This window comes from Tamandua tetradactyla, chromosome 4 (assembly GCF_023851605.1).
Source record: "Tamandua tetradactyla isolate mTamTet1 chromosome 4, mTamTet1.pri, whole genome shotgun sequence".
NCBI classification, from domain to species: Eukaryota; Metazoa; Chordata; class Mammalia; order Pilosa; family Myrmecophagidae; genus Tamandua; species Tamandua tetradactyla.
In genome coordinates, this window is record NC_135330.1 from 135,115,572 (window position 1) to 135,130,703 (window position 15,132).

Consider the following 15,132-nt stretch of genomic DNA (forward strand, 5'->3'; position numbering starts at 1 on the left):
AATGTTTTGTAACTAGCATCTAAGGAATCAGTTCATAAATTTAGGAGATTAATTTATTTTTTCATATTTTAGATTTAAATTATTTTTTTCCATTTCAAACCACTTTAATATGTACAATTCAGTGATATTAACTATAGTCACAATATAGTGCTTCCAACACCACTATCCATTATCAACTTTTCACCACCCCAAACAGAAACTCTGTACCCATTAAATATTAACTCCCCAGTCCTCAGTTCCCCCAGCCACTATAACCTCTAATCTCCTGTCTCTAAAATTTACTTTTAAAGTGCAATAATACAGTATCTGTCCTTATGTGACTTGCTTAATTCACACCAGCATGCTTTCCATGTTCATCCATGTTGTAGCATGTATTAGAACTTCATTCCTTTTAATGACTGTGCACTACTTTATTCTATATATATATATATGGTATATATATATATACCATATTTTCTTTAGCCATTCATCAGTGTCATGGTCAGGTACATGTGTTAACTTGGCCAAGTGGTGGTACTTGTTTGTCTGGTTGGGCAAGCACTGGCCTGTCTGTTGCGAGGAGGGCAGTTCATAGAATTAAATCATGATCATGTCAGCTCCATCCACAGCCAATTCCATTTGGAATCAGCCAAGGGGAATGTCTTCTGCAATGAGTGATGCTTAATCTAATCACTGGGAACCTTTTAAAGAGGATTCAGAAGAGACAGGTTCTCTTCCTGCTTTGGCTGGCGAGTCTCTCCTATGGAATTCGTCCAGACCCTCCATCGGAATCATCAGCTTCACAGCCTGCCCTGCAGATATTGTACTCTGCGTTCCCACGGTTACATAAGACACTTTTATGAATTTTATATTTGTGTTTCCTGTTGATTCCGTTTTTCTAGAGAAACCTAACTAATACGCTTGGTACCAGGAGTGGTTTTTTATGGGTTTTTATGAACGGTTTTCTACTCTGACTAGACTCAAAGGCACAAAGGACTCTGATTCCCATAATGAGAATGCCACTTCCAATCCATGGAGTTAGTTGGCAAAAGGGATAGTCAAAATATCACTACAATTCTCGTAATGTTTCTCTTATACTAAACCAGGCTCTGGGGGATAATGTTTTTGACACCTTTACAGAGTTTTGTGGAAGTGTTTCCTGTAGCCATAGACTTGAGATCTCTGAAAATCAGACTCAGAATCTTGTTGTGAGCGTAGCAAATTTACAACATAAACTGAAATCTCAATGTTGCATGGTGTCTGCTGCAAAAATGAGGGCATTGATTGGAACGGAGTGGGATCCTGAAAACGGGGTGATGACATATGGATTAATAATGATGTTGGGGATGAAGTTGAAACCCTAGGTCATGCTGAGTCTTCTCTAGATAATCCTGTTGCAGATAACCCTGTAATGGTTTGCCCTGAGGACATAGCCGCCCCACCTCCAGCCTGCCTTGAGGAGTTGACCACCCAACCTCCTCCTGAAGGGATTAGCCCTAGAGTGATTAATCCTGTTTCACCAGATGAAACTGCAAAAGAATGCCCTGAAGCAAATGGCTTGGAAGATAGTTCTAATTATTTCCATGACCCACCCCTACTATCCCTCATTTCTTCCAGACCTATAACTAGACTAAAATCCAAACAGGCCCCTAAAGGTGAGATACAAAGTATCACACATGAGGAGGTACATTATACTCCAAAAGAACTATGTGAGTTTTCCAATTTATGTAGACAGAAATCAGGGAAATATGTGTGGCAAAAGATTTTAAGGGTGTGGGGTAATAGTTGGATCAGGCTGAATTTATTGATATAGGCCCACTAAGCAGAGATTCTGCATTTAATGTGATAGTTCGAGGGGTTAGAAAAGGTATTAAGTGTTTGTTTGGATGGTTGGTTGAAGCACGGATCAAAAGGTGACATTACCTGAGGTTGAAATGCCAGAACTGCCCTGGTATAATGTAGATGAGGGAATCCAGAGGCTTAGAGAGATTGAAATGTTAGAGTGGATTTTTCATGCAAAGCCTGCTCTTACACCCCAGGAATGTCCAGAGGATGCATCTTTCACCAGAATAGTGAGAAATATATTTGTGAGATCAGCACCATTATCCCTGAAGAGTTCTGTAGTTGCACATCTCTATCGGTCACATATTATTGTGGTAACTGCTGTCACTGAACTGGAATCCTTAAACACAATGGGATTGATGGGATCCCGAGTTGGCAGAAGCCAGGTAGCAGCACTTAATCAACAAATACAGGGTAGATGTGGCTATTATAATAGACAGCAAACTCAAAGCAGACATCAAAATCATATGACTCACAAAGATTTGTGGAGTTGGCTAGTATATCACGGGGTAACTAGAAATACAATAGACGGGCATTCTACTAAATTCTTGTTTGCGCTGTATAAATGAAAGAGTTCTAGGTCAAGTGAACAAAAGAATAACCTGAATTGCAAAAGCACAGTCATGGCCCCTTAATCAACTTCCAGACTTGAGACACTTTACAGACCCAGAGCCCCTTGAATGAAGGGGAGGCCAGGTCACTTTGGGGGAGAACCCTGTTACATTGCCACAAATTTATACTGTTAATCTTCCTCCAAGTTTTCCCCAAGGAGATCGACGGCCTTTTACCAGGGTAACTGTGCACTGGTGAGAAGGGAATGATCAGATATTTCAGAGATTATTAGACGCCGGTTCAGAAGTGACATTAATTCCAGGGTACCCAAAACGTCACTCTGGACCACCAGTCAGAGTGGGGGCTTATGGAGGCCAGGTGATCAATGGAGTTTTAGCTCAGGTCCGTCTCATGGTGGGTCCAGTGGGCACCCAGACCCATTCTGTAGTTATTTCCCCAGTTCCAGAATGTATAATTGGTATAGACATACTGAGCAACTGGCAGACTCCCCACATTGGCTCTCTAACTCATGCAGTGAGGGTTATTATGGTGGGAAAGGCCAAGTGGAAGTCACTGGAAATGCCCCTAACCAGGCAAAATAGTAATAGTAAATAGTAAATCAGAAGCAATACCCGATTCCTGGAGGAATTGCAGATATTACTGCCACTCTTAAGGACTTGAAGGATGCAGGGGTGGTGATTCCAACACATCCCTGTTCACCTCTCCTATTTGTCCTGTGCAGAAAACAGATGGGTCTTGGAGGATGACAGTGGATTATCATAAACTCAACCAGGTAACTCCAATTGCACCTGCTGTTCCAGATGTGGTATCATTGCTTAAGAAAATCAATACATCCCCTGGTACCTAGTATGCAGCTATTGATCTGGCAAATGCTTTTTCTCAATAGCTATTAGTAAGGACCACAAGAAACAGTTTGCTTTCAGGTGGTAAGATCAACAATATACATTCACTGTCTTACCCCAGGGGTATATCAACTCTCCAGCCCTATGTCATAATCTTGTCCACAGGGAACTTGATCTTTTCTCCCTCCTGTGAGACATCACACTGGTCCATTACATTGATCATATCATGTTGATTGGACCTAGCGAGCAAGAAGTAGCAACTACTCTAGATTTACTGGTAAGGCATTTGTGTGTCAGAGTATGGGAGATAAATCCAACAAAAATATGGGGTCCTTCCACCTCAGTGAAATTTCTAGAATTTCAGTGGTGTGGGGCTTGTCAAGATATCCCTTCTAAGGTGAAGGATAAGTTGCTGCTGCATCTGACCCCTCCTATGACCAAAAAAGAGGCACAACACCTAGTTGGTCTTTTTGGATTTTGACGACAATGTATTCCTCATTAGAGTGTGCTATTCCAGTTCGTTTATACAGTGACCAGAAAAGCTGCTAATTTTGAGTAGGGCCCTAAACAAGAGAAGGCTCTGCAACAGGTCCAGGCTGCTGCACAAGCTGCTCTGCCACTTGGGCCATATGATCCAGCAGATCCAATGGTGCTGGAAGTGTCAGTGGCAAATAGAGATGCTGTTTGGAGCCTTTGGCAGGCCCCTATGGGAGAATCACAATGCAGACCCTTAGGATTTTGGAGGAAAGCCTTACCATCTGCTGCAGATAACTACTCTCATTTTGAGAAAAAAACTTTTGGCCTGCTACTGGCTTTAGTAGAGACTGAATGCTTAACCATGGGCCACCAAGTTACTATGAGGCCTGAGTTGCCTATCATGAGTTGGGTGTTGTCTGACCCACCAAACCATAAAGTTGGACATGCACAGCAGCACTTTATTGTAAAATGGAAATGGTATATACGAGGTGGAGCCAGAGCACGTCCTGAAGGCACAAGTAAGTTACATGAGGAAGTGACCCAAATGCCCCTGGTCTCCACTCCTGCCACATTACCTTCTCTTTCCCAGACCAGAGCTATGGCCTCTTGGGGAGTTCTTTACAGCGAATTGACAGAGGAAGAGAACACTCGGGCCTGGTTTACAGATAGTTCAACGTGATATGCAGGTACCACCTGAAAATGTACAGCTGCAGCATTCAACCCCTTTCTGGGGTGTCCTTGAAGGACAGTGGTGAGGGGAATTCCTCCCACTGGGAGAACTTCGAGCAGTCCACCTGGTTGTTTATTTTGCTTGGAAGGAAAACTGGCCAGTGGTGCATTTGTATACTGACTCATGGGCTGTTGCTAATGGTTTGGCTGGATGGTCATGGATTTGGAAAGACCATAAATGGAAAATTGGTGACAAAGAGGTCTGGGGAAGAAGTATGTGGATAGACCTTTCTGAGTGGTCTGAAAGCATGAATATATTTGTATCCCATGTGAATGCATACCAGAGGGTGACTTCAGCAGAGGAAGATTTTAATAATCAAGTGGATAAGATGACCTGTTCTGTGGATACCAGTCAGCCTCTTTCCCCAGCAGCTCCTGTCATTGCCCAATGGGCTCATGCACAAAGTGGTCATGGTGGTAGGGATGGAGATTATGTATGGGCTCTGCAACATGGGCTTCCACTTACCAAGGCTGACATGGCTACAGCCACTGCTGAGTGTCCAATCAGCCATCAGTAGAGACCCACACTCAGCACCCAATATGGCACCATTCCCCGAGGTGACCAGCCAGCTACATCGTGGCAGGTTGGTTACATTGGATCACTCCCTTCATGGAAGGGGCAGCAGTTTGTTCTAACTGGAGTAGACACATACTTTGGATATGTGTTTGCTTTCCCTGCATGCAATCTTCTGCCAAAACTACCATCCATGGGCTTACAGAATGCCTTATCCATGGTCATGGTATTCCACACAGCTTTGCTTCTGATCAGGGAACACAATTCACAGCAAATGAAGTGTGGGAATGGGCACATGCTCATGGAATTCTCTAGTCTTACCATGTTCCCCATCATCCAGAAGTAGCTGGATTGATAGAACGGTGGAATGGCCTTTTGAAAACTCAATTATGGTGCCAATTAGGTGGCAATACCTTGAAAGGCTGGGATAATGTTTTCCAGGAAGCTGTATATGCTCTGAATCAGCGTCCGCTGTATGGTGCTGTTTCTCCCATAGCCAGGATCCATGGGTACAGGAACCAAGGAGTGGAAATGGGAGTGGTACCACTCACTATTACCCCTAATGTTCCACTAGGAAAATTTTTCCTTCCTGTACCTGTGACCCTGAGCTCTGCTGGTCTACAGGTTTTAGTTCCAAAATGAGGACTGCTTCCTCCAGGAGAAACAACAATGATTCCACTGAACTGAAAGTTAAGACTGCCACCTGGTCACTTTGGGCTATTCATGCCCCTGGATCAAGTAGCCAAGAAGGGGATTATATTATTGTCTGAGGTAATTGACCCTGACTATCATGAGGAAATAAGACTGCAACTACATAATGGAGGTAAAGAAGAGTTTCTTGGAATATAGGAGATCCCCTAGGTCGTCTTTTAGTACTACCATACCCTGTGATTAAATCCAATGGAATACTGCAACAACCCAATCCAGGCAGGACTCTCAATGGCTCTGAAACTTCAGGAATGAAGGTTTGGGTCACCCCACCAGGCAAAGAACCACAGCCAGCTGAAGTGCTTGCTGAGGGTAAAGGGAACATGGAATGGGTAGTGGAAGAAGGTAGTGATAAATATGAACTTTGAGCACGTGATCAGTTACAGAAACAAGGAATGTAATGCTGTTTTGTTCATGTTATACTATTTAAGTTGTAAGATATCAAGTTTAAGAATGAATATTACCCAAGGATTTGCACCCTATTCTGGAGAGATTTAATGTGTTTCCAGTTATATGTAGGAGAGTTGAGTATTGTTAGATGAAAGAAAAAAAATGTGTGTTTATTGTTTTTTATTTATAAATTAGGTATGGTTTAAGGTGATATGTATAGCTGTCAAGTTGACAAGGGTTGGACTGTCATGGTCAGGTTCATGTGTCAACTTGGCCAAGTGGTGGTACCTGTTTGTCTGGTTGGGCAAGTGCTGGCTTGTCTGTTGCGATGAGGACATTTCATAGAATTAAATCATGATCATGTCAGTGTATTCACAGCTGATTCCATTTGTAATCAGCTGAAGGGGCATGTCTTCTGCAATGAATGATGCTTAATATAATCACTGAAAGCTTTATAAGGAGGATTCAGAAGAGACAAGCTCTTCCTGTTTCAGCTGGTGAGTCTCTCCTGTGGAGTTCGTCCAGACCCTCCATCAGAATCTTAACTTCACAGCCTACTCTGTAGATTTTGGGCTCTGAATTCCCACAGTCACTGAGATACTTTTATAAATTTTATATTTGCGAGTGTTCCCTGCTGATTCTGTTTCTCTAGAGACCCTAACTAATACATCTATGTATACATTTCCAAAGGAAAAACATAAAGCATCATAGTGTGTCAAATAATCAAGTAAACTGTGAAATAACATAAATGCTATTGCAATAAAACTAAAAATCAAATGAACAAAACACATTTAGACATGATCATAGCAGGATGCTCATTTCCAGAGTCACCAACATGTGGCTTGAAATGCGTTAATTAATATTTTCCTGAGATATTACCGATTTAAGTGGGATATTTTAAACTGATATTAACATGGAATTATGTTCTCTGATTATACTGACTGACAGTATTCAAAATATGTTACAGAAACTCCACATAAAGAATATAAGATTTACAATTTTCTAAAGATAAGTTAAAAACTACAAATTCCACCTGAGGAAACCATTGACGATATTAATAATGAGAGTATAGAAACATATGCAATGATGACCAATTATGATCATGTAAATTTTTTAATTTACATTAAAGTAGCACGGGAATTTAAGCAAAATTTTGGTGCCAAATTTGATATATTTTATGCTATATAAATGTTACTGCCTAAATAAATATGTAAAATAAAAATACACTATTAAAAAACATATCAGGGCAGTGCGACAGTGGCTCAGTGGCAGATTTCCCAACTGCCAAATCAGACACTCAGGTGAAAAAAAAAAAAAAACACAAAAATATATTAAACTTAAATGCACATATCTAGATACAGATGCACAGACATGCAAAAAACATAAATTTCTGAGTATTTTGTTTTTAGGAAGCAAAAATTTCATTATTGTAAGCTTAGTATCTCTGGAAATATAATGAGTAGATTTATGCAACTGTTGTTTTTTTTAAGATAAACACAATACAAAAGTATTTTGCATTATTCAAATTGTATTTGAATAATATTTTGACATTTTCCTTCTTAATGCAGTATGTGTTTATTGATCTATAAGATAACGTTTGAAATTTAGAAAATTTCAAATTCTCTTACCTCTGAATGTTAGTTGATTTTGATAGAGTGAATGGAATATTTTTGCCTTGCCATTTAAGGATTAATTAAAAATGTTATAATACTGGTGCAATACAACCAAAAATGTTCAATGACATTGGGATTTACACATTTATATAATATGTATTTTTCATCTCCAAATATAGTGGTATAGTGGTTCTGTGTAGGGAAACAACTGAGGTAGATGAATAATAAAGATAAAAATGTATCTTATTTAAAACAATAACTGAATATCTCTCCCAGTTTTTAGGAAATTTAGCTTAATTATTCCCTAAAGAGTTTGGTTACAAACTTTGCTTATGAAAATCTAAATTTCTTATCCCTTTATCAAATACGAACCTAGACTACGACAAAACACATAGAGATATAAATTGTCTCTGTCATAAGATGGGAAGAATTTAGAATTTCCAGGGATAAAGTTGTTAGTCAAACTTGAAAAAAAGTATAAAGTAGAACTCTATTTTATAAAGAGTTGCTCTTACATGTCTATTTGTTTTCCTTGCTGTATTTTAAACAGTTCCTCTTGAAAGCCAACTTTTTAATTTATTTACATTTTTAGTCATAAAAGTTCTGACACAGACTTTCCAGATTAATGAAATTTTAGCTGAAGCACCATTTTCTTTTCAACATAAACTTCTAGTCTTCAAAAATCTGTTGGTCTACATGAAAAGATTTGGCAATTTCCATTGCTTTGAATTATGTTACCTGGGCTTAGGACAGGCCATCCCTTTTGTTCTTTATGCCACCACCAAAAAAAAAAACAAATTAGCAGTGTAAGTTTCACCATGTCCTATCTTCCTAGTTGGTATAAATCTCTCTTTGCTGATTTATAAGAAAAAACTTGTAATACGTGGTCATTTTTTTTTCATAAACCTACTGCATTTGGGGTAAAAATTTCTTAATTTTTTCTTAAATAACCCTTAAGGGTCATTTCTGAGAAATTCTGTAATATGTCAGGAGTTCCTTTGGAGATTCAGCTAATTTAACTTAGTTGTGGCATATGCTAGACACTGTTATATTGCAAAGGAAAAAAAAAGGCAATTTGTCACTACCTTTCGATAAAACAGCATCTTGTATACTTAAGTTGCAAAGCAGTGATATTTTTGTTGAAGGTTTTCCTTAAATCTTTTCTTAAGAACAAGAATATGGTTATGCAATATCTTAACAGACAAAACTGAAGAAGCCACTGCTTTTTACTTCCATAAAAGTAAGAGCAATAGATAGTTATCCCAAATGATACCTGTCTAACACAGTGTCCTTGAAACAAATTCTTACATTTTCTGCAGCTATGACAGGTTCTAAAAAGATGAAAGTCAAAATGACATTGAAATATGCAGTGGACAATCAATACATTGCCATATCTGAGGATAACACCAACTAAGAACAAAGACAATTGGATTGATTTGAAACAGAATCAGTGTCTCATTCTTGAAACACTGTCTGAAGTAGGGATGACCTGTTGATTTAACATTCGAAAAAACAGTCATCCTTTCATCAATGCTTAAAAGAAACTCAAATTTTACTGACCAGAAATCTGTAAGGCTCTTTGCATTGATGTTTTGTGTTTTTTTTTAAGTTGGAAAACACCATTTTATTCTTAAGTCTTTTCACCTCTATTTTTTTCTTATAGTTTTACGGAAAATCATGTAGAAAGCACATTTCTATATAATCCCACTCAATTTTCTCTATTATTTTTGCATTATCGTGGTACTTTTGTTACAATTGATGAAGAATTACTATTAGACTTGTGATTCTAGCTTTAATCCATAATTTATACTGGAGTTCAGTCTTTGTGTTAATACAGTCCTATTATGTCAACATATATCAAACCTAAATTCAATTTTTTGTCACATTCAAATAGGCAATCCAATGGTGTTAAATACATTCATAATATTGTGCTACCATCACCACTATTTATGACCAAATCCTTTCATCAGCCCAAATAGAACCTCTGTCAATTGAGCAGTAACTCCCAACTCCACATCCCTAGTACTGCCCTTGGTAACATGTATTCTAGTTTCTGATTCTATGAATTTGCATATTCTAATTATGTCATATCATTGAGATCACACAATATTTGTCCTTTCGTGTATGACTTATTATTTCACTTAACATGGTGTCTCTAAGTTTCACTCATATTGTAACATGTACCAGAATTTCATTCCTTTTTACAGTTGAAAAATATTGCATTGTATGTATATGCCACATTTTGTTTATCCATTCTTCCATTGATGGGCATTTGGTTTGCTTCCATATTTGGAAAATTGGGAATAATGCTGCTATAAATATTTGTGCACAATGTGTGAGTCCCTGCACACCACAGATTTTACCTTAAGTTTGAGAAAGAAACTTCTCTTCAGTGCCACCTTTAAAAAAATAAATGTAGGTAGCCAGAGACATGGCACTCCATTACTTCTCAGGAGATATAGTCTTTGCAAATTAAGCAAGCTATTTCTGGAAGAGATGGAATAATCTTTGGTTGCAATGTGGATTTGTTGGGATTTCCATTTCTTGTGTATTCTGTATATGTAGATTACTATGGAGCCTGGCAGGAAAAGTAGAAGATTGAGTTTAATGTCAGAAGAGCCCTTGCTACTAAAAAGTGAAGTTTGCTAAAAGTTGCACAAATGATGTAAGGGCCAGGTGGCATATGAATATATATTAAAGAAAGAATAAGTGATACATCTTGTTCCAGCAACAATAATTTTTGTAAATATCAGTTGATGCTAAAGGTATAGAAAAGCAAAATAAAATATATGAAAAACAACAGAATAATATTGGGAACATACATCTTGAATACTTAGAAAAAGTGTAGAATCTTGAAAATTATTTATGTTTGCAGCAGAGGGGGAATGTTAGTAAACATGTGTTGCCCTAAATAAGCTAAAAAGGACACTAACATTCAGGAGTAAGATATGGCAAAATATATAAAGAAAATATAAAATAATATAAGTTAAAATGAAGAAATTGACAGATAAAATGAAACAGAGCAAAAAGAAGAGAAGGAATTGGGAGTTATAAAATTCAGTTTGAGTGCATTGAGATAAGAAATAACACTAAAGAATATTCAAAAATCTACATAATTGAGTCCTCCTCTGAGAGAAGAAACAAATGAAAATTCAAAATATATACGCAAGTATGTCTATCTGTATGTATGCTTCTCTCTCTATATATAATTATATATATATATATATGTGTGTGTGTGCAGAAAGAAAGAAAAAAGGATGAAAGAATGGCATACCCTTTCATAACCTTAAAGTAGTTCTTGCAACCAATATTCTATAACTTTTTGGACATGCATATTCATAAGAAAGATAAAATATTTCTTTGTACATTTTAAAAAGCTCACAGGCAATTTTATGCTATGTATCTTTCTTCTTACTTTTTTTCACTCAACATTGAGCTTCTGGGGATCTACCCAGTTTGAAATATGAAGACCCTATTCATCATTTTGAAATATTTTAGAGCATTCCACTACATAGATAACAAATATTGATGTATAAAAATAGACATATATGTTTTCATATTAATGTGCATGGACGTTATAGCAAATAACATTGTTGCAGATAAGTCATTTTTACATGTTCAGGTCCATGTAAAAGAATTACTCTGATTTGAATATAGCCTATTATTCCTGGCTTTTAGAAATTAGTGGAGAGACTTACTGGAGAGTTTTAGACTATGAGGACACTGAATTTCTTAAGATTCCCTTAAATTACTTCCCAAAACAGATGCAGCAAATGATATCCCCATCATTATTACATAAAGTTTTCTGTTTCCTCACTTAGCCTGAAATTTAAGTAAACCTACCTTTAATTTTGTCTATTATGTAGGTACAAGCTGGTACACCGTTTTAATTAGGATGTGTCAAGATATGACGAGGTTGGCCACTTCTCCATATGCTTGTCAGCTATTATGTTTTCTTATTCGCCACTTTGTGTATATAATATTTTGCACATTTAGTATTTTACTGCTTTTTTTCTAGATGATTTTCAGAAGTTGTTTATATTCAAAATACCAATTTGCATTTGGCTAAACATTCAAATATGTTTTCCTTCATCTTTCCATTCTCTTTTTTACTTGATAGAATTTAACACCCAATTTTATCATTGTGATACTGTAAAAACAAGTTTCCCTTTTAGTTTTGTTCTTATTTTGGTTGCTTGATTCAGATATAGGTTTTGTGCATTATACTCTTGTGTTGCATGTTTAATGTTTTACATGGTGCAAAGTATGCTTTGGTTTTATGATTCTCTTGTGGAAAATCAATTTAACCAAGTTCATATTTTCTCTATTTATGATATTATAATAATATATAGCATATTCCTATTTATACATGACTATGAATTTGAACTTTCTATTCTGTTCTTCTTTTCTACTGAAATTTTCATTCACCAAAGTAACAGTTTTAATTATTATGGCTCCGTAATGTCTTAAGAGTTTGGTAGGGTGAGTGCTTCATTTTGCTTTTGTTTTCACACTTGCTTTAGCTATCTATGTGCTACTATTTTCCTACAACCTTTAGAAATTTATACCAATTCCCTAAAAATATTCACAAATATTTTAAATGAAAGTGCATAAATATTGAAGATTTTATAAAAATTGATTTTTTTAATGTGTTGTATTCCAAAGTATTGTGCCATTTCATATTCTAACCAGTAGTCAATTCACATCCTTGTCAACACTTGACGGTCTCAGTTTTTAACTTTAGCCATTTTGATATGTGTCTAATAGCATCTAATTTTGTTTAACAGCATTTTTCTAATTACTAATGAAGTTGAAATCCTTTTCATGTGTTTATTGTCCAATTGGATTTACTTTTTTTTTTCTTATATAGGCCCTGATCAAGTCTCTTACCTGTTTTACCTTTGGGTTTTCTGACTTTACCTATGGATTTCTAGGAGATTTTTACATGCTGTGGTTAGTACTAGTTTTTTTATCAGTAATAAATATTGCAAATATTTTTAACTTTTCTATTGTTTGCTCCCATTCTTCTAGATTCCACTTTTTTTCTATTTGGAAAACTACTGCTGTTCTCCTTCTCTTTGGAAAACATATACATGTATATAAAAGATGATGAATTACAGATGAACTTTGAATGTATAACCAACAAAGATAAGCTTAAAACTTTGAAAGGGGTTATAGAAAAAATAGATGACTCCAAGAATGACTCCGAGTCTTTTGGCATGAGTAACTGCAGAAAAGAATGGAGAAAATTTATGGAGGTACAGTGGTGCAGGGGGAAGACATGCTCACTTTGATATTGAACTTACTAAATTTGAGATGTTTGTAAAGACACAGAAACAGAGATGTAAACTAAACTGTTGGTTAAGAGATCCTGGAATGTAAGATAGAAGTCCTTCAGTATACAAACTAAGAAATTATCAGTGATTAATACTGTTAAAAGTTAAAGTACTCTACAAAATCATCAAGGGAGTGAATATAAGTAGAAAAAGAGTGTCAATGGATTTAATTCTTCAGGTGCTCCAATTAATAGTTAAAAAAAAATGAAAAAGAATTAGCAAAGAGTACTGAAAAGTACAGTGCAAAAAGGCAGAAAGCTGGAGTCTATGTGGTCCTGAGAACTAAATAGAGAAGTTGTTTCTTTATTTAGGGGAAAGTGATGAAGTACATCAAATGCAGTTGATAATTGAAATGAGATAAGCATGAACACTGGCCATTGAATTTATCAGTTAGAAGGTCATTGTTCATTTTAACAATATCTATTTTGATGTAAAAGATTTCATCTGAAAGAAGTTTTTGTTGTTGTTTTGTTTTGGTCAGCATGATTGTGGCTTACTTTTCAGCTTCATTTAGGTTATGGGTACAAGGCATGAAGTAGGCTGAGAGTTGGTTTTACTTAGGATTGCAGTTTTCCAACATATGAGAGAGGATGGAGAAGTGGAAAGAGTATGTGAGTGGTTTTAAAGCAAAATAAGATAATTTAAGCTGGCTAAGAAGAAAAGTGAGGAAATATCACAGATAAGTAGCAGATTTTAGCATAAAGATTATATGAGCATATGAGCATATATGTATATGTTACTTATGCATGCATGTTTATCCTTTATTTGGTCGACTGTTGAAAAATGCTGTTTTCTGTTTTAACTTTAAAAACAATGCAAGTAAAATATTTATTTCTTTAAAAATTAATCATGCTGTTTTTTCTTATCATTTCCTCACTTTATTTACTTTTTCTAAATAGCTTGTGGGCACTGAGTTTGTAAAGGAAAGAATAGAAAAGGAAAGAAATAAAAAATTTCCATTTTCATTCCACATGGACTGCAAACACGAAGGCTGACAAAGCTCTAGAAGATGGTATTAAGATTTGTGGTTATGCTTTATACAACCAGTCCAGGGTGTCTTGGAAGAAAAAAATGACTTTGCACTGGATATTGAGTCTCAGAGATTATAATAAGCTTGCAGTAAATCTTTGGCATTTGGAAACCTAGCCTAATCGCACTAAAGTTTCTTCAGGCAAGAGATGTGATTTTTTTTTTTCTTTCTTCTTAACACTCTCCAACCTGCAGTTTTGTCAGTTTGCTCCAGCACACATTAATTATTTCACCAAGAAGCATGGGTCACTTTGTAGCCAGTTGTCACTATGGTGCAGATTGATAAAGTCTTGTCTCCAATAAGTCTTTAAACCTGGAAAAGTATTTAAAGTATATTTATATTTACAAAGCATGTAATCCTTTAATTTAAAGAGAAAATAGATAGACCTATTCTTTAGTATAATATATGACCATGTCTAAATACTAAGGATATTCAGTAGGTTAACTTCTATAAAGCTAGAAATTGAATCAATTAAGTTTGAAGCTTGCATTTATTCTAGATGCTATGAATGATTAATAGCACTCACATCAGAGAATCATACAAATACTGCTATTGATGTCAGGACATCAAATCCATCATAACTGCTACTGGTTTATATCTGAAACATAAGCCATAGTTTTACAGTTTTTTATGTCCCTGTGTTGTGTTTCAGAATATGAAACAAGGAATTGAGCTCATCTTTTCCCTGTAACTGTTGCATTACCAATTCAGGTACTTTAAAAAAAAAAAAAAACTGGGTTCACAATCAATTATGGTTTTCATTTTAAATTTATCTTAAAGTCTTATCTTTACCTGGAAAATTACAAAATGCTATTCAAAACAAAGTATATCAGATATTGATAACTTTAAAAATGCTAATTATTTTTCATTAAAGAAACTGAATACTCCTTTAGGCCAATTTGATGTATTTCTAACTTTAGAGCTAATAATTGGTTTGTTTAACATACTTTTTTTTTCTAAACAGAGAGATGTTGTCTCTATACCTTGATTATACATTTGGTGTAGGTTAGTGTCCAAGATTTGATTCTATGCTTGAAATTTAAGTGAACTTTGTATAAGACCTACAATAAACTGCTTGATTTCATCGGTGATGGTTTAC

At 35.9% G+C, this 15,132-nt stretch overlaps 1 long non-coding RNA gene across 1 annotated transcript in view; it reads right to left on the reverse strand.

Moving 5' to 3' along the window:
- Window positions 1-13,860: 13,860 nt before the first annotated feature.
- Window positions 13,861-15,132, reverse strand: part of LOC143679367 (uncharacterized) — a 28,129-nt gene continuing 26,857 nt past the window's right edge. The window contains exon 3 of the long non-coding RNA XR_013173690.1: window positions 13,861-14,345. This is a non-coding gene — a long non-coding RNA (uncharacterized LOC143679367). The remainder of the gene's footprint in view (window positions 14,346-15,132) is intronic.